The sequence below is a fragment of the Ornithorhynchus anatinus genome, chromosome X5, assembly GCF_004115215.2.
Source record: "Ornithorhynchus anatinus isolate Pmale09 chromosome X5, mOrnAna1.pri.v4, whole genome shotgun sequence".
In the NCBI taxonomy this organism is placed as follows: domain Eukaryota; kingdom Metazoa; phylum Chordata; class Mammalia; order Monotremata; family Ornithorhynchidae; genus Ornithorhynchus; species Ornithorhynchus anatinus.
The window spans coordinates 16040197-16059203 of record NC_041753.1 but is presented as its reverse complement, the minus strand read 5'-3'; the positions used below and the strand labels follow the sequence as shown (position 1 = coordinate 16059203).

Here is a 19007-nt window from a genome sequence, read left to right as displayed (position 1 = left end):
GCTCATGATCTAATCAGATAATGATCTCGTAACACACCTACATAAATTTGATGGCCACCCTAACCCAGGGTTTCTGAGAAAAAAAAGACTGACCTTCCACTCCTGAAATTAACATCTATCACACTGCCAAATCACCTCCTGCAAGGTTTGAATAGAAACACGGCCTTGTGGATAGAACACAGGCCTGGGAGTCAGACAACCTGGGTTCTAATCCCAGCTTTGGCATTTGCCTGCTGCATGACCTTGAGCAAGTCACTTAATTTATCTGTGCCTTAGTTTCCTTGCCTGTAAAATTGGGATTAAATACCTATTTTCCTTCCCACTTAGACTGTGAGCCCCATATGGGACAGGAACTATGTCCAACCTGATTATATCTTATATCTACTCAGCACTTAGTACAGTGGTTGGCACATAGAAAATTAAGAAATGACAGTTTATTATTAAAAGACTTTAGTGTAAATCTACATCATCCTAGAAAATTTTAATGAATTTACATCACAGTCATGATTACTGGGGGTGCAGACCCTAGAGCACTTAGCTCAATATGGGGCCTCTCAGTTGGTCAAGGAGGGGGGAAAGTGTTGTAGGGTTGAAGACAAAGTTCTGCCATTAAATGCCTCCCCTGCATCAATATTGTGCAGCAGCAGGATTCACAGGAGACCCATCACTGCTACTGCTGCTGACTCCCAAGCCCTGCTAACATGATCCTCAACTGTATATATTCTCAACTGTATATATTTCCATTACCCTATTTATTTTGTTAATGAATTGTACATTGCCTTGATTCTATTTAGTTGCCATTGTTTTTATGAGATGTTCTTCCCCTTGACTATTTATTGCCATTGTTCTTGTCTGTCCATCTCCCCCGATTAGACTGTAAGCCCATCAAACGGCAGGGACTGTCTCTATCTGTTGCCGACTTGTTCATTCCAAGTGCTTAGTACAGTGCTCTGCACATAGTAAGCGCTCAATAAATACTATTGAATGAATGATCCAGACTGTCCACACCTTAGTCCCCAACATTCCCTTGCTCCCTCCTTCCTCTGTCACCCCATCTGGCAGCTCTTTCTGGGCCCAGGGACCAGGACTGCCTGAAGTGTCACCAGGAGCGGTAGTGCCAGCTCCCAACTATCCCCCAAACCCACCCCAACCATGGAAGACAGCCCCTGCCCTCAGGTCCTAGAAGGCCCCATTCCTCCCAGCAAACAAAACTCCAAAGAGTTGTTGTACATGGGGGTGGTAGCATTGCCTAGTGGATAGAGCATGGTCCTGGGAGTCAGAAAAACCTGGGTTCTAATCCCAGCTCCCCCACTTGCTCGCTGTGTGACCTTGGGCAAGTCACTTCAATTCTTGGTGCTTCATTTACCTCATCTGTAAAGTGGGGATTAAGACTGTGAACCCCATGTGGGACAGGGACTATGTCCAACCTGACAAATCTATATCTAACCAGAGCCGGGCACATAGTAAGTGTTTAACAAATGCCACAGTTATTATCACATGAGCGAGAGGTTGCTAGGGCCTCATACTAAACCACAGGACCCACTTCACTCAGGACTGTGTGTGAATGAATGTTTGAATCCTCAACTCATCACTCCCATTCTACCCACATATTCAATCTGTCACCGAATCCCATCCATTCAACCTTCACAGCATCACTAAAATCCACCTTTCCCTCTCCATCCAAACTGCTACCACATTAATCCAAGCACTTATCCTATCCCAACTTGATTACTGCATCAGCCTCCTTGCTGACTTCCCTGACTCCTGTCTCTCCCCGCTCTAGTCCAGACTTCACCCTGCTGCCCAGATCATTTTTCTACAAAAACATTCAGTCCACATTGCCCCACTCCTCAAAAACCTCCAGTGGTCGCCCATCCAACTCCGCATCAAATAGAAACTCCTTCCCATCAGTTTTAAAGCATTCTCCCCCTCGTCCTTACCTCTCTGATTTCTTACTACAAACTAGCCCACACACTTCACTCCTCTAACGCAAACCTAATTGCTGTAGCTTGATCTCATCTATTTTGCCACTGACCTCTTGCCCACACACTACCTCTGGCCTGAAATGCCCTTCCTCTTCATATCTGACAGATGATCAAGCACCCCATCTTCAAAGCCTTAATTGAAAGCACATCTCCAAGAGGCCTTCCCCGACTAAGCCCTCATTTCCGCTTCTACCACTCCCTTCCACATCGACCTTGCACTTAGATTTGCTCCCTTATTCACTCCTCCCTGAGCCCTATAGCACTTATGTACATAGCAGTAATATATTTATATTAAAGTCTGTCTCCCCCTTTAGACTGTAAACTCTCTGTAGGCAGGGAAAATGTCTGCCAACTCTGTTGTACTGTACTCTCCCAAGCACTTAGTATAGTGCCCTAACACAGTATGTACTCAATAAATATGATTGATTGAATGATGAATGAATACAAACCAGACATCTCGACTTTCCAAAGCTCCCAAGATACTTCATTTCAACCATCTTGTCTTATGCCGTCGAGTCATCTTTGACCCATAGCGACGCCATGGGCACATCTCTCCCAGAACACCCCACCTCCATCTGCAATCGTTCTGGTAGTGTAACCATAGAGTTTTCTTGGTAAAAATACAGCAGTGGCTTACCATTGCCTCCTTCTGCACAGTAAACTTGAGTCTTCATCCTTGATTCTCTCCCATGCCACTGCTGCCCAGCACAGGTGAGTTTTGACTTGTAGCTCATTGCCTTCCACTCACTAGCCACTGCCCGAGTTAGGAATGGAATGGATATGCCTCTGCCTGACTCTCCCTTCTGTAGTCTAGACTGATGTGTACTGGGAACTCTCTAGGTGTGACCCTGAGAAGGGATTTCCAATACCACCCCAATTTAATTGCTACATTTTAATGACATTAGTATCCTGGACAAAGTAATCCTAGGGAAAGTCAATATACCTATGAGCCAAGGAAGGAATGGAGCTTCACTATTAAATAAACATGACAGGGTCAGAGATATTCAACTGTGGTTTTATTTGGACCTTACTGCAGCATTTTTGTGGAGTCCACTCAATGAAATATAGATGTTATCACCCTAAGAACATTAAATCACGAGAAATGTCATTACTGAGTCAGATCAATGGTTCATCCAGCCCAATTGTTACACCAGGATACTTGCAGGACCAGTGTGATGGTTACTTTTCTGGACATCCAGCCTCATGGGTCAAGGATGTATCACCTGACTTTCATAACTATTCCCCAAGTTTTCCTATAGTAACCTATCCTCCTTTTGAACTTACTGGCATTTTCTGCCTGCACATCTCCTGTGGGAGACTCTCAGACAGGAAGAGAAATAAGAAAGAGCTGTTAGCCTATTTCGGCAGACATCCAACTCTGACTACTGTTTTATTCCATGGAAGTAGTTGAAAGATATCCTCAGCACACTGAATTTCTTTCTTTTCCTCTCTCGTTTGGCCATAGTGCTCTTCTGTACAATGTACCACATCCTGGAGTGTGGAAGGAATTTTCACCTTGGTTCTCCTGGGGGACCGAATAGTCCCTCTGTGGATGCCAAAAGTTTACCCAGCTGACTTCTGACTTCATCATTTGGAAACAGTTGATAAACTAAGTTTCTTTATTTCATTTTGTAGCCTTGCAGTAAAACTATCATTACTCAAGTTTATTTTATTTGCTGAATCCGATAGAGAAGACTTCTTATCCAGGGATCTGTCCATTTTCCATAGCAGTGTGAATCAGTCTAACCCAAAACCCAAGGCTAAGAAATGAAAATCAAATAAAGGTGCTACTTTCCCTAACTCTCAAACCTTGAAACACTATGATACCACTGGGTTAGAGAAATAAAAATCAGTCAAGTATAGCGATTTTACCTCTAACTACAAAGGCACTTTAAAAGCCCAAGCTTTCATAATTGCATTATGCTAATTTAAGAATGTTATCTTTTGCCATTTGAAAGAAGAATAACAAAATGATTAAGCGTGAGAAGGGAAGGACTTTAAGCAAAGAACAAAATTGGCCCAGCCTCAAAGCCTGAGGAAATACAATTGCCAGATGGACAACAGTTGCAAAAGTCATCTTGAATATGTAATTAGGGTTAATGATGAATAATGAGGAACATAATAACTGTCGGTAAATAAATGTCAATAAATGTTAATTGGATGAATAATTGTAAACACCAAGATGGAAAGACATCATTTAGAGTGGTCCGATGATCCAATCTGCTATAAATAGGGGTAATACTTGGTAAAGTAAAGTTCACTTGGAATTCTGGGAACAGCCTACTATGAGTTCAAATGTTTAGCCTCTGCAGCAGTCTTGCTAGGGCAAAGGATGAGATCTCTAAAGTCCATGTCAATGTGATCAATGATGTGAAAGTGCTTTGGAAAATTAAAATTGCTATTAAATTTCAAATACTGTTATTAGTCCATGCAGTTTAGTAATTGAGGCAGCCTCATCTAACTCAGAATGGGGACTGCCTTGCATCAAAAAAACAGTTAATCAATAATAATGATAATAAAAATGATGATATTTGTTAAAGTGCTTACTATGTGCCAGGCACTGTTCTAAGCCCTGGAGTGGATACAAGTAAATGGGGTTGAACACAGTCCCTGTCCCACATGGGGCTCACAGTCTTTATCCCCCTTTTATAGATGAGGTAGCTTGAGGCACAGCAAAGTTAAATGACCTGCCCAGGGTCATATGGCAGAGACGTGGCAGAGCCAGGATTAGAACCTATGTCCTTTCGACTCCCAGGCCCATGCTCTATCCATTAGGCTATGCTGCTCCCGAGCCCCATATGGGACAGGAACTGTATCAAACATGATTAGTTTTATTCACTTCAGGGCTAAGTACAGTTATTGGCACATAGCATGCACTCAAATACTAAAGTGATCATTGTTACAATAAAAATCAATGCAGAGTGTTACATGGAAGTCATGCCTTCCTGTCTAATGCCAACCTGTTATGGCCTACTTGGCCCAAGAAGAGAAAGAGAAAAATGATACCTTGCAGAGGCCCCTGAAAGCTACAAGCGGTGAAATCTATTGGAAGCAAATTAACTTTCAGTAGTGCAAAGCTAGTCCCTTGGGCTAAGAAAAAATAGGATTGATTTCCTTTTCCAAGCTGGAATTCATTTTGAAATCTAGTGTCCTTATTGGATTTCAGAGACCATCAAGCCTAAAAGTGAATAATAGACCATAGGGTCAGTGACAGCAACACCTGCTCTACACCCCGCTGAGAAGGATGTATGGCCTACATCACTGTGGCCTACTGGAAAGAGCACACGCCTGGGAGGCAGAGGACCTGGGTTCTAATTCAGACTTTGACACTTGCCTGCTGTGTGACCTTGGGCAAACCACTCCACTTCTCCGTGCCTCAGTTTCCTCATCCATAAAATGGGGATTAAGACTGTGAGCCCCAAGTGATTCAGGGACTCACAACCCAACACCTTGTATCTACCACAGCACTTAGTAGAGTGCCTGACACAAAGTGCTTAAATACCACAGTTACCATTACTACCTGTTAAAGTATAACCCCACTGTGAGACAGGACCTGTGTCTGACCTGATTATTGTGTCTCCATCTCAGTGCTTAGTACTCTGTTGGCCCCATTGAAAGTGCTTAACAAATATCATCATCATCATGATTATTATTTATGGAATTTGTTAAGCACTTACTATATGCCAGGCACTGTTCTAAGCATTTGAATAGATAAAAGTTAATCAGGTTGGACACAGCCCATGCCCCACATGGGGCTCACAATCTTATTCCTCATTTTACAGATGAGGTAACTGAGGCACAGGGAAGTGAAGTGACTTGCCTATAGTCATAGAGACAAGTGGCGGAGCTGGGATTAGAACCCAGGTCCTTCTGACTTCCAGGCCCGTGCTCTATCCACTAGGCAATATTACAGAATGAAGACAGCTGATTTCCTAGACAAAATGAGGCATAGATGCCTAAAATGTGCCACTCCTAGAAGGCAGGGGGTGTGCCAAGTTAGAGTTTCTTCTACCACCCCTCACCCCATGTGTGGCCTGAATTTAATTAGCTAAAGAGATAGCCAACTTCAGGAATCTCAGACATGGCATGAACAAGAGATGGCTATCCTGCCCCAGAGTTCTAGAATAGATAATGGGCCAAATTACTTCATAGAGCTCTATGAAGGGAGCCTAAAGTTCCCCGCATTTCCTGCACCCAGTCATTCCTGGTCTCATGAATCCTCCGGCACAGATTGTTTCTGTCAATTAAAACAGTGGCCATATTTAATCACTGTCCCCATCAGACTCCATTCACAAAAATGAATGATGGGAAAGAGAACAAGGTGGTCTTCATCCAATTAGAACCCCCCTATCCACTTAAATAAAAGAGTATGACCCTGACAAAGAGGCCCGGGGTAGGGGCATGCTCTTCATCAGCTAGGTGAGCATGCTAATGTATTAGGCCTTCTGGGAGAAGATTAGTGATTACTGGTATGATGCTCCAATGATAACATCTTTTTTTTAATGGTATTTGTTAAGTGCTTTTTATCTGGCAGCCATTGTACTAAACACTGGAATAGATACAAGTTAATCAGGTTGGACACAGTCCATGTCTTTCAAGGGGCTCAAAGCCTTAGTCCCCATTTTACAGATGAGTTAATTGAAGCACAGGAAAGTACAGTGATTTGCCAAAGTTCACACAGCTGACAAGTGACTGAGCAGAATTAGAACCCAGGTCCTCTGACTCCATAGCCTGTGGTTTTTCCACTAGGCCATGCTGTTTTCCAGGTAGAATCTTTTTACCTAGCACAATTCCTGCTGAAGTTGGCCAGCAGTCAGTGTTAGGGGTGCTGAAAAATCAGGTGTCTACCACAGAACTGTTAAAAAAATGTTTAGCCCAGGCAAATATGACCAAAACTGATCACACTGCTTGACAATAAATGCCCAGGAAAATGTACCTTTGGATCTGATTTGGTAATATTGAGTGGCTGGTCATACTGTTACTATTGAACTGCTCTTCTTGGACATGGTTATCAGAAAACATTATTCTTGGCAATGGGAGATGGCAGAGGTACACACGGAATCAGGAGTGGTACTTCAGATGTGGCTGAGAATCCACATCTGGATATGTCACCCCTCTAATGCCAACCTACTCACTATATCTTGATCTCATCTATCTCACCGCCGACCCCTTGCCCATGTCCTGCCTCTGGCCTGGAAATCCCTCCCTCTTCATATCTGACAGACCATCACTTTCAAGTCCTTATTAAACTCATTTCTACTCCAAGAGGCCTTCTCTGACTAAGCCTTCATTTCTTTTTCTCCCGCATCCTTCTGCATCACCCTTGCACTTGGATTTCTACCCTGTATTCACCCAACCCAAGACAAAGGGTGGAGCTGGGATTAGAACCCAAGTCCTCTGCTGCCCAGCCCCGCACTCATCCTCATTCTATTAGACCACACTGCTTCTCCCTTAATTTCTTGGTGTCCTGCCTCTAGCCCGCCTCTCCACTCTACCCCCTCCCCATTTTCATCCCAGGAAGCTCCGTGGCTGTGAGGAGCCTCAGTGAGTTATGATGGATGTGTCTAGGGATCTCAGGACTTATATTTGGAAAGCTCTTTCCTCATGTAAGTCTTTTTTCTCTTCTCAAGACCTGGGTAAATAATGCAGCATCGTCTTTCAAGGTTTTTATAAAACACACAGGATTACAAGTCAAGATAAAAGGCAGAAGCAGAACACATTTTTAAACTAATTGGTTTTCACAGGTCCCCCCTACTAGTAGTCATAACATTGAAATAGATTCCGTCAAGAATGAGCTAGTGAAGGAACAGGTGAGCTATTTTCAGGCCTGCCCAATGTTGACTGGAATCAATGTGGGAAATACCTACCAGTCCTGAAATACAGGACAGTTAGTCCATTCGTGACAGGCATGTCAATCTTGCTGTCCAAATTCAATTTTGTGTAACTTTTGTGGAAAATGGATCCTGGAGGACAGCTCTGCTAGAGGAGGTTCTGATGGTATTTTGACCAGCTGAGTTAGCTACTCAAGTCAATTCTGGGTTTGCATATAACAGAAACATAAACTTTAAAGGATCCAACTTACATTTATAAGTTCCTTGTGGGCAGAGATCATGTCCAACAACTCTACTGCATCATACTTTCCCCAAACACTCAGTACCATGTTTTGCACACAGTAAGTGCTCAATAAATACCGCTGATTGATTTGTATAGACAACAGGTTGAACTATTTATAGAGTACAAGTATATAAGTGTATAGTAAAAAATATAGATTTCTATAGTACCAACTCTATTGCATTGTATTCTCCTAAGTGCTTATCACAGTGCTCTGCACACAATAGGTGCTCAACAAATACCATTGACTGATTACAAAGAGCAGTCCTGACAACAGAACTGCTCATATAGAAAAGAAAGAACTACTGAAAAGATGGGGGGGAAGAGAGAGAGGGAGGCAGAGGGGAAAGAAGTAAAAAGAGAGATGGAGCATGGGGAAGAAATGAAGAAGAAAGGGAAAGCTAAGCAGAGGCGATGCCAATGTAGTCTAGTGCAAGAGTGCTAATTTCTCATTTTGAATGTGGGAGGGAATTTTGGTGGGATGGATCACTGAAGGCAGAGCTCCAGGAAGAGAGTGTGAGAAAGGAAGGAGGAAAGGGAGTTAGAGGAGGGAAGTGGGGCAAGGAGAGGGAGGAGGAGATGAAGCACTTAGGCTAAGTGTTTTAATGAAGGCAGCAATGATACCTAAACTAATGAAACCAGCAGATGCAGTAATGGGAATTTTAGAACCAAAAACAACCTCCTTAAATCTGGAACCACCCAATTAGAAGCAGGAAACACATTTGAAAGCAGCTCATATCAAGAATCTGTTTAACCTGTTTGATTCGTTTAGCTCCATGGCTACACATCTAACCACCTCACAAGTCTGAATCCCTTCAAGCCCAAATCTAACTTCAGTATTGATGAAGATGTGAAGTTTTGCACAAACAATCAGTGGTACTTATTGAGCACCTACCATATACAGGGCACTGTATTAAGCACTCAGGAATGTACAAGATAACACTCCAAAGGACAATAAAAATATAGAGTAGGTTCCTGACATTCAGATGGCTGCATTAGATGATCAAGCAACATGCAGGCTTCTGCTTCCTGAGTTTTCTCCCTTCATAAAATCCATTTTTGTTCCATTCTTTATCAGATAAAAGCCAGGCCAAACACTGTTCTTCCCAGGTAAGGTTTAAATTCCTGTGATCTCAGGACTTCCCACCGTAAAGGGCACACTGATTATCAACCAATCTGCCTCTGGGTTCACTTACGGATATTCATGCCCTTTTAGCACAGTGTCTTTCCAAATGCAGATTTTTTTTAAAAAAAAAAAAGCTTTCAAACTTCACCCCCCATCCCATGCATTCACTTGCTTTAAGAAAATCTTTATTAAGGTATTTGCTGAAAATGAATCAGTGAAGAATAAACCTACAGAATCTGAGGATTCTCGGGCTCTCTCAATTTCGATCAGCATAATTAGCAAAGCAGGACAGTAAACAATGAAGTCCTGGAAGCTTCAATGGGCAGAGCACATGAGAAGAGTAGAATGAACAACAGCAGAATAAACAACAGCTGCTGTATGATCCTGCCTTGCCATTTGATGTAACAAATCCTGATTAGATGGCATGGACAGAATGGCTCGAGAAATAAATACCACTGATTGACTGATTGGTTACATACATATCTATAATTTATATTAACGTCTACCTCCCCCTCTAGACTGAAAGCTCATTGTGGGCAGAGAACATGTCTACCAACTCTTATACTGTACTATCCCCCAGATGCTTACTATTTTGCTCTGCACTCTGAGTTCTCACCAAATACAACTGATGGATTGAGAAATACAGCAAGACTATCCTTATATGCATGTTGTAATAATAAGAATAACGGTATTTGTTAAGGGCTTACTACATGCCAAGCACTGTTCTAAGTGCTGGGGGAGATACAGGGTAATCAGGTTGTCCCACGTGGGACTCACAGTCTGAATCCCCATTTTAGAGATGAGAGAACAGAGGCACCGAGAAGTGAAGTGACTTGCTCAAAGTCACACGGCTGACAGGTGGCGGAGGCAGGATTAGAACCTGTGACCTCTGACTCTTAAACCAGTGCTTGTTCCACTGAGCCACGCTGCTTCTTTACACGTTGTAACAGATTGGCAGGCACATGTTTTTTCAGCCACATCCAGAGGTTAAAGATCTCACAGTTGGTCAAGTCACCTTTGAACATGAAGACGTGAAAAGGGTACATTCTTTTCAAAAATCACCACATTGACGCTACCATATACAAGCTAGAAAATTCAAACAAGGAAACAGACTGGGATGAGCCCCTGCACAGACTGAGACCACATTTTTGTAAATCCAGCTAAAACAATCCATGTTATCGCTACAGTGTTTAGTTCCATTAGGATGGTGAGTGGGAATGAATCCCACTGCTCCATATGGCCCCTAATGGTCACAGGATCACGCCAAGCTAGGACAATGGAGAAGGTCACTCTTCCGCAATAAATTACCACCCACGATATTCCCAGGAAATAATAGCCTCCAATTCTGAATTCCCTTGAGATGCAGCAGCTTTTAGAGTAGAACCAGCCTAGAAGGAAATGGAAAGAAATGGCCTGAGGCCTGTCCAATAGCCCATTATTTTCAAAAGAGGGATGTCCTGAGCCACAAATTCCACTCTGCCCCAGCCTTTACCTTCTTCCATTAGTGACAACATCCAGTGGCCTGGCATGGGTATAGTTCAATCCTTGCTACCTTGGTAAAAACATGAAAGCCCACAGCCAAATATGTTCATCTGCATCTAGAAAGACTTACATGGTTTAGAATCTGTCCTCTTTGGAGATTGACCTTTGTTTTCTATGCATCAAAACACTGCAGTGGTAATAAGTTAAATGAGAACAGCTAACAGCTTCTTCTCTAGGCAGAGCTCTCCAAAGTATCTAACTCCAGTGTCAAGCATGTTCCAGTTTAGGATAATGAATTGAAGCGGGAGTGATTCCACAGCTTAATGAACAGAATGAGAAGCCAAACGCAAGATTTTACATCTGTTTATGGTACTCGTTGCCTAAGGCATTAGTCAGCCAAACATTTTTAGCATTTAGAAATCTAACTTGGCAACAATTTTTTTTGTGCTTCGGCATATGTTCTACCTCGCATAAGGCTTGAGATTCACATTGTGGATTTTCACTTGGGTAAATAGTGAGAGGATACAGCTAACCCTCCATTATCCAGGGATTATCTAATTTGTGGATTATCCAGGTCTCTTGCTTCTCAATGTACTGCCTGCTTTTGGGCTCTTTCATTGCAGTATGGCTCTCCACCACACTGTGATTAAGAGAAGGACCGGAATCTTCCAACCATCTATTCTAGAAGATGGTTTGGTTAAAGTTAATGGTGAAAAGGAAATTAAGACTATATGAACATAAACACTGCCACTACCGAATCAGACCAAAGTTCCATCCAGGCTAGTATTTTATCTCTGTGGCAACAGGATGTTTGCTGGAACCACATGCTGGTTCTCTAGACTATAAGCTCATTGTAGGCAGAAAATATGTCTGTTCCCTGGGCAGTTGGCTGAATTAGCCAATTTAGAAGGTAAACAGCATTATCATGATCAGTGAATAAGTCAGTGATCAATTTGGGAATTGGCATTAGACTGGGACCTGGGAAGAGTTCAGGGAACCTAGAGAAGACAAGGTATGCTCCTTAAAGGAACTCCATCCTCTCATCATGATCAGCTGGGGAACCCATCTTAGACCTAATAGTCAGAGCTTATTCAGTGGAACAATCCACTGTAAAATTGGCCTTGGCTCTCAGCATGTTGGTGGGTTGTAGATTCTAGACCGTTCTCCCTTTCTAGACTGCAAGTTCCTTGTGTCTGGGAATGTGTCTATCAGCTCTACTGTATTCTCTCCCAAGCACTCAATACAGTGCTCAGACCCCACTAAGCACCCAATAAATAGCAGTGATTTGAGAGCCACCACAGTGCTTTAATGAGTAACAGCTTGAACTTAGATAGTCCACCCTATCTCAGACTCCATATAAAAATCTAGAAGGTGTGATCTCTTCCATGAATGATTCCTCATGAGAATGAATGTGTGCCCTGAGTAGAGTATAAACAGAGACAGCCCAGAGGAAGAAGCCCTGTTCACTGCTTCATGGCTTTACATTCCAATTAGCCCCCCTGGGTAAACTGAAAACAGGATGAATTTCACTAGACCCTGGTTTAATAATACTCCTGGCTTTACTCAGTGTTTGAATGAGATGGTTCTCTTTCCCTCTTGGCCTGTGATTCATTCATACTTTCCTAACTGTGAAATCTCCCAGAGGACATCATCTTCTCATGTAGAGATACCACAGGTGTCAGAGACAGCTTTCTACATCTAACTGCTTGGAAAGGCCAGCTGAATCCTTTTGTGCTTGGTGTGTTTTAGCACATGCATTTTCCTGAACGCAAGGAAGAATATTCATTTTAAATGTTTTTTTATTTGCCTATTTTTACACAGATGATTTTCTGGACAAATAGATTCCAATCACTGTTCTTTTTTCTCCCATGTCCCTTTGTATTCCTTCAAAGTCTACCTTTTAAAAATCCAATACCATGGAAAGGTTAACCTTTGAATATCCCTCTGCCAGTATCTCATAGCAGATTGTTCTGTGATCACTCACTGCTCAGCCTTTTCTCACCTCTTTCTGATTTTGCAGATATGGTTTCTTCCTGAGAGCCTGTCCTCATTCTCTTTAACAATTCCGGACAAAGTGGATTACAAAGACAGAGCCCCATTCTGCCTGCCTCTGAAGTCTTGTCCATTCCTGAGCTACATTCTAGCTTGCTTTTTTTTTTTTAATCCGATAGAAGTAAAAGATTCCACAGCCCCTTGTCAATAGTAATCTTTTTTACCCTCTCACCTTAGCTTCACTAAGATCATTTCTCTCCCCTCCTTCAAAGTTCCCACCTCCAGGGGTCATCTCCTTTCCACCTTTTTTTTCCCCCATGGTATATGTTAAGCACTTACTATGTGCCAGGCACTGTACTAAGCACTGGGGTAGACACAAGCTAATCGGGTTGGACACAGTCCCTGTCCACATGGGACTCACAGTCTTAATCCCCATTTTACAGAAGAGGGGACAGGGGCACAGAGAAGTTAAGTAACTTGCCCAAGGTCACAAAGCAGACAAGTGGCAGAGCCATAATTAGAACCCAGGTCCCTCTAACTCCGGGGCCTGTGCTCTATCCACCAGACTACCCAGTCCTGCTATGCCCTCAGCCTTTTTAGCTCTATATTCATGGATGTCTCATTTATATCCTTTGCTCATTCTTGGCAATGATTCATTTAACAATTTATACCTACCATCTCCCACTATAATGCAATCTTCCTGAAGGAGGGATTACAGCTGTCATTTCTTTTCTTTGTTCCCAAGTGCCCAGATTAAAGCTCTGTACACAGTAAGTGCTCAGTTCGGGCCCTGTACACAGTTGGCACTTAATACAAAGCCCTGCACACCGTAAGCACTGTCAGTACTATTGATGCTGATACAGCTCTTCTCATTACCTCCACCCACGCCTTGCCATCTGTTCTTTAGGAAGCTTGTGCCTTTTGTTACTCCAGTGTCCTCCCTCTTCAGGAAATCCCAACAGTGAATCCTAGCAAGATTGGTTTCTGTTTCAGATCAATTGATACTAGCAACTCTGGATTCTGATCTGAAAACTTTTGAATCTGGAAAATTAAAAGCTTGCCGGTGGCTTTCAGAAGAGCAGCTTGATACAAAGACAGTTAGAATTCAGTCAGCCACAGCTAGAGCGTCCCCACTTCTTTCATTCAGGCACAAAATAGGTTGACCAGACAATGGTGCAGCAGCATAACTACTGCATCAATTCTCCAACCCCTTCTTAGGTAAGTTTGAGACCACCCCAAGTTCTTCTTGGATGAATGTCCTTGGAATAAGCAAGGGCATGGAGAGCTTTCTGAATTTAGGAGACTATTTTTTGGGAAACAGCATGGCATAGTGGATAGCGCACGGGCCTCAGAGTCAGAAGGTCACGGGTTCTAATCCCTGCTCCACCACTTGTCTGCTGTGTGACTTTGGGCAATTCACTTCACTGGGCCTCCGTTCCCTCATCTGTAAAAATGGGGATTGAGACTGTGAGCCTCATGTGGAACAGGGACTGTATCCAACCCGATTTACTTGTATCCACTTCAGCCCTTTGTACAGCATCTGGAACATAGTAAGCACTTAAATAAATAACATTATTATCATTACTTTCATTGAACTCTAAATCCAAAGCTCTGTGCCCTAAATTTGGGGTTCTTTCAGTGCCATCCTGGCCAGATGTTTATTTGGGGGCAGAGTTATGAAAAACCTCTGGGGAGTCTGAAATACCCTGAAAAGGATTGCAAGGAGAATCAGCCTGAAGCAAGTGCCCCACCCCCAAACATCAGGACTTTGGCACAGCTGTCCTGACTCATCTCAACATTTGGCATCTCCTGTGAGACATCATCCTGGTCTGAGAAATGACAACAGATGTAAAAAGAAACCATAGACAGAGAAATGGAGATGGGCCCAGTCCAGTCTTTAAGCAATAAGATTCAACACAATTGTGTCTCAGCAGGAAACACACATAAAGTGTGAAAACTTAAAAGTCTAGAAAATCACCTGACAAAGCTTTCATAGCCATTATTCATAGTAACTGGTTAAACTGAAGGTAGATAACTGCACAGTCCTCATTAAAGTATCAAATTCATCTAAGACACAGCCACTTTTTACCCAGAATGTGAATGTTTAAGTGTGACTGCCCAAGCATTTTGAAAATACAACAAGGATATGTGCTTTTAATAATCATCCTATTAGCTATAATTTGAAATCATTTTTATTATTCTCAATGTTATTCTTTTTCTCAGTAATTTTCCAAAGGAGGCAGATCTCATCTCAATGGCAAATTTCACTGAGAAATATGTGGTTGTGCAGAGCACTTAGATGAGTGACTGGCACATATTGAGCACTTAAGTACCATTAAAAAAAAAAAGTACTTTCCACCAGATTTTGATATTTCAGACTGAAGCTAGCATGGCCTAGGAGTCAGAAGAACCTGGATTCTAATCCCACCTCCATCACTTGCCTGCTGTGTGACCTTGGGCAAATCATTTCACTTCTCTGGACCCCCGTTACCTCATCTGTAAAATGGGGATTAAGACTGTGGGCCCCATATAGGGAATGTCACTGTTTATTGCTGTATTGTACTTTCTTAAGCCCGTAGTACAGTGATCTGCACACAGTTAAGTCCTCAATAAATATGATTGAATAAATGTAGGGCAAGAACTATGTCCAACTCAGTTTGCTTTTTCCCCACCCCAGCACTTAGTACAGTGAGTATTTAGTAAATACCACAATTATTATTGTTGCTCTGAGGCAAAACGAGAGTAATTCTGCTAAGCTGTGACTAGATGCTCCACTTTAGAATTGTCCTGCCACCTAAAAAGACATCACCTACGGTTGGATGGCAGGAGGGGAACTCAGCAGTTATAGTGGTGGCTGCCCAGTAAAAGCACAAGCTGTGAGACCTTAGGTAATAATAATAATAATGATGATGTTGGCATTTATTAAGCGCTTACTATGTGCCGAGCACTGTTCTAAGCGCTGGGGTAGACACAGGGGAATCAGGTTGTCCCACGTGGGGCTCACAGTCTTAATCCCCATTTTACAGATGAGGAAACTGAGGCACAGAGAAGTTAAGTGACTTGCCCACAGTCACACAGCTGACAAGTGGCAGAGCTGGGATTCGAACTCATGACCTCTGACTCCAAAGCCCGTGCTCTTTCCACTGAGCCACGCTGCTTCTCTAAGGTAAGGTAAGTCATCTCATTTCTCTGTGCTAGTTCCCTCATCTGTAAAATGGGGTTTGAGACTGTGAGCCTCATGTGGGACCGGGACTGTGTCCAACCTGATTAGCTTGTATCTACGCCAGCACTTCGAACAGTGCTTGGCACATAGTAAATGCTAATAAGTACCATAATTAATACCATTATTATTAGTAAGCATTCAATAATTGATTCAGATCTGGGGGTATGCCAGCATACTCTACTACTCCCCCAACTGTAATTTAAGTGTCTATCTCTCCCACTAAATCAATCAGTCCTATTTATTGAGAACTTACTGTGTGCAGAGCACTGTACTTCGTAGACTCTAAGTAATAATAACCCTGTCTACACAGAACTGTACTAAGTATTGGGGAAAAATACACATGTGAGAATTAGACTCAATCTAAAACTGAGCAGAGTGGAGGGTTTTTAGGTTCATACACATAAGGAGAGAAGAAACCAATAAACCCACAGAAAACAGAAAAGACAAAGCTCAGGGTCCAACAGTTCTGGTGGTAAAGGGGATCGGCAGGGACTTCTATGACTGCAACCCCGATTGTCCAGAGTCTGGTCACCCCAAAAGACTTGCAACATTCTTAGTGGAGGCTGCCTCGGCCTAAGCCTCTCACAGCCCCACAGGCCAAAGGCAAGTGGGAACAGAAGGCTCAGGATGGTGCAGTGGGGATCCATCTGAAATTCCTACTCAGTTTTGCTAGACAATCCAATGGGGAAGGAGCCTAAGGGGCATGCTGCTGCAGCTTGAGCACAAAAATGGTGCCTTCTGACTATGTCTTGTCTTTTGCTGTCAAGTCATCTCCCACCCATAGCGACTCCATGGACACATCTCTCCCACAACACCCCACCTCCATCTGCAATCGTTCTGGGAGTGTATCCATAGAGTTTTCCTGGTAAAAATATGGAAGTGGTTTACCATTGCCTTCTTCCACGCAGTAAACCTGAGTCTCCGCCCTCGATTCTCTCCCATGCCGCTACTGCCCAGAACTGGTGAGTTTTGACTTGTAGCAGATTGCCTTCCACTCACTAGCCACTGCCCAAGCAGTGGAATGGGTATGCCTCTGCCTGACTTTCCCTCCTGAACCCGAGACTGGGAGGGTACTGGAAACTCTCCAGGTGAGATCCTGGGGGTGGGGGGTCTTCTGACTTTAGTACCATCCTAAACCCTGGGTATTCACAGTAGGCATTAAAAAAAATGCTACTGATTGACTGATTCCTGACCATTTGTTTTAATGGTAATTTTCAAGTGCTTACTAAGTGTCAAGCAAGGAGTGTTCTAAGCACTAGAGTAGATACAATTTAATCGGGTCAGATAGTCCCTGTCCCACATGGGGCTCACGGTCTAGGTAGGAGGAAGAAAAGGAATTGAATCCCCATTTTACAGTTGAAGATACAGTAGCACAAAGAAGCAAAGTTATTTGTCCAAAGTCACACAGCGGACAAAGTTTCTTTAGGCAGTAGCCAAGGTTTCTTTTGGAGAAGCACCATGGTCTAGAGGAAAGAGCACAGGCCTGAGAGTCAGTTAAGCACTTACTATGTGTCAAGCACTGTACTAAACGTTGGGGTAGATCCAAGTTAATCAGGTCTAAGTAGGAGGGAGAACTGTCATCGAATCCCCATTTTACGGATGAGGAAACTGAGGCACAGAAGTGACTTAAGATCAGATAACAGGCTAGTGTCAGATCCAGGATTAGAACCTAGGTCCTCTGACTCCCAGGCCCATGATCTTTCCATGACCTCCTGCCTTCAAGACATCTCTACTTGGATGTCCTCCCGTCACCTCAAACTTAACATGTCCAAAACAGAGCTCCTCATCTTCCCACCCAAACCCTGTCCTCCCCCTGACTTTCCCCATCACCGTAGATGGCACCACTACCTTCCCCATCTCACAAGCCCATAACCTTGGCGTTATCCTTGACTGCTCTCTGTCATTCAACCAACATATTCATCACTAAATCTTTTCGCTCCCACCTTCACAGCATAGCTAAAAACCACCCTTTCTTCTCAATCCAAACTGCTACTATGTTAATAATAATAATAATAATAATACTAATAATAATGTTGGTATTTGTTAAGCGCTTACTATGTGCCGAGCACTGTTCTAAGCGCTGGGGTAGATACAGGGTCATCAGGTGGTCCCCCGTGAGGCTCACACCTAATCCCCATTTTACAGATGAGGTAACTGAGGCACAGAGAAGTGAAGTGACTTGCCCACAGTCACACAGCTGACAAGTGGCAGAGCCGGGATTCGAACTCATGACCTCTGACTCCCAAGCCTGGGTTCTTTCCACTGAGCCACAATGTTAGTACAAATCACTCATCCTATCCCACCTTGATTACTCCGTCAGCCTCCTTGATGACCTCCTAGCCTTCCCTTTTGCTCCACTCCACACCGTACTTCACTCTGGTGCCTGGATCATTTTTCTATAGAAACATTCAGGACATGTCACCCCACTTCTCAAAAAAAAACTCCAGTGGTTGCCCATCCACCTCTGCATCAAACAAAAGCTCCTCACCGTTGGCTCTAAAGCAGTCCATTCCTTCCCCCCTCTTACCTCACCTCACTTCTCTCTCTTCCATAATCTCCACCCTTGACTCTCTTCTGTGCCATTGCTGTCCAGCATGGGTGAGTTTTGACTTGTAGCAGATTGCCTGCCACTCGCTAGCCACTGTCCAAGCTAGGAATGGAATGGCTATGCCTCTGTTTGACTACCCCTCCCCTAGTCGAGACCGATAGAGTACTGGAAACTCTCCAGGTGCCATCCTGAGAGGGGGGTTAAGCACATACTATGTACTAAACGCTGGGGTGGATACTGCAAATCAAGTTGGATATAGTCCCTGTCCCACGTGGGGCTCACAGTCTCAATCCCCATTTTACAGATGAGGTAGAGGCCCAGAGAAGTGAAGTGACTTGCTCAAGGTCACAGAGCTGACAAGTGGCAGAACCGGGTTTAGAACCCATGGGGTTTAAAACCCATGATCTTATGACTCCCAGGCTCATGCTCTATCCATCCACAGTGTAATCACTGTGTGGGCAGGGATCATTACTACCAACTCTATTGTATTTTCCCCAAGTGATTAGTACAGTGCTCTGCAAACAATAAGCCATCAATAAA

At 43.4% G+C, this 19007-nt stretch overlaps 1 non-coding gene across 1 annotated transcript; it reads right to left on the bottom strand.

The window, feature by feature from the left end:
* Positions 1 to 18527: 18527 nt before the first annotated feature.
* On the bottom strand, positions 18528 to 18665 carry LOC114808612. Its single transcript, XR_003756458.1, has one exon. It is a non-coding gene; the product is annotated as a small nucleolar RNA SNORA7 (small nucleolar RNA).
* Positions 18666 to 19007: the final 342 nt, after the last annotated feature.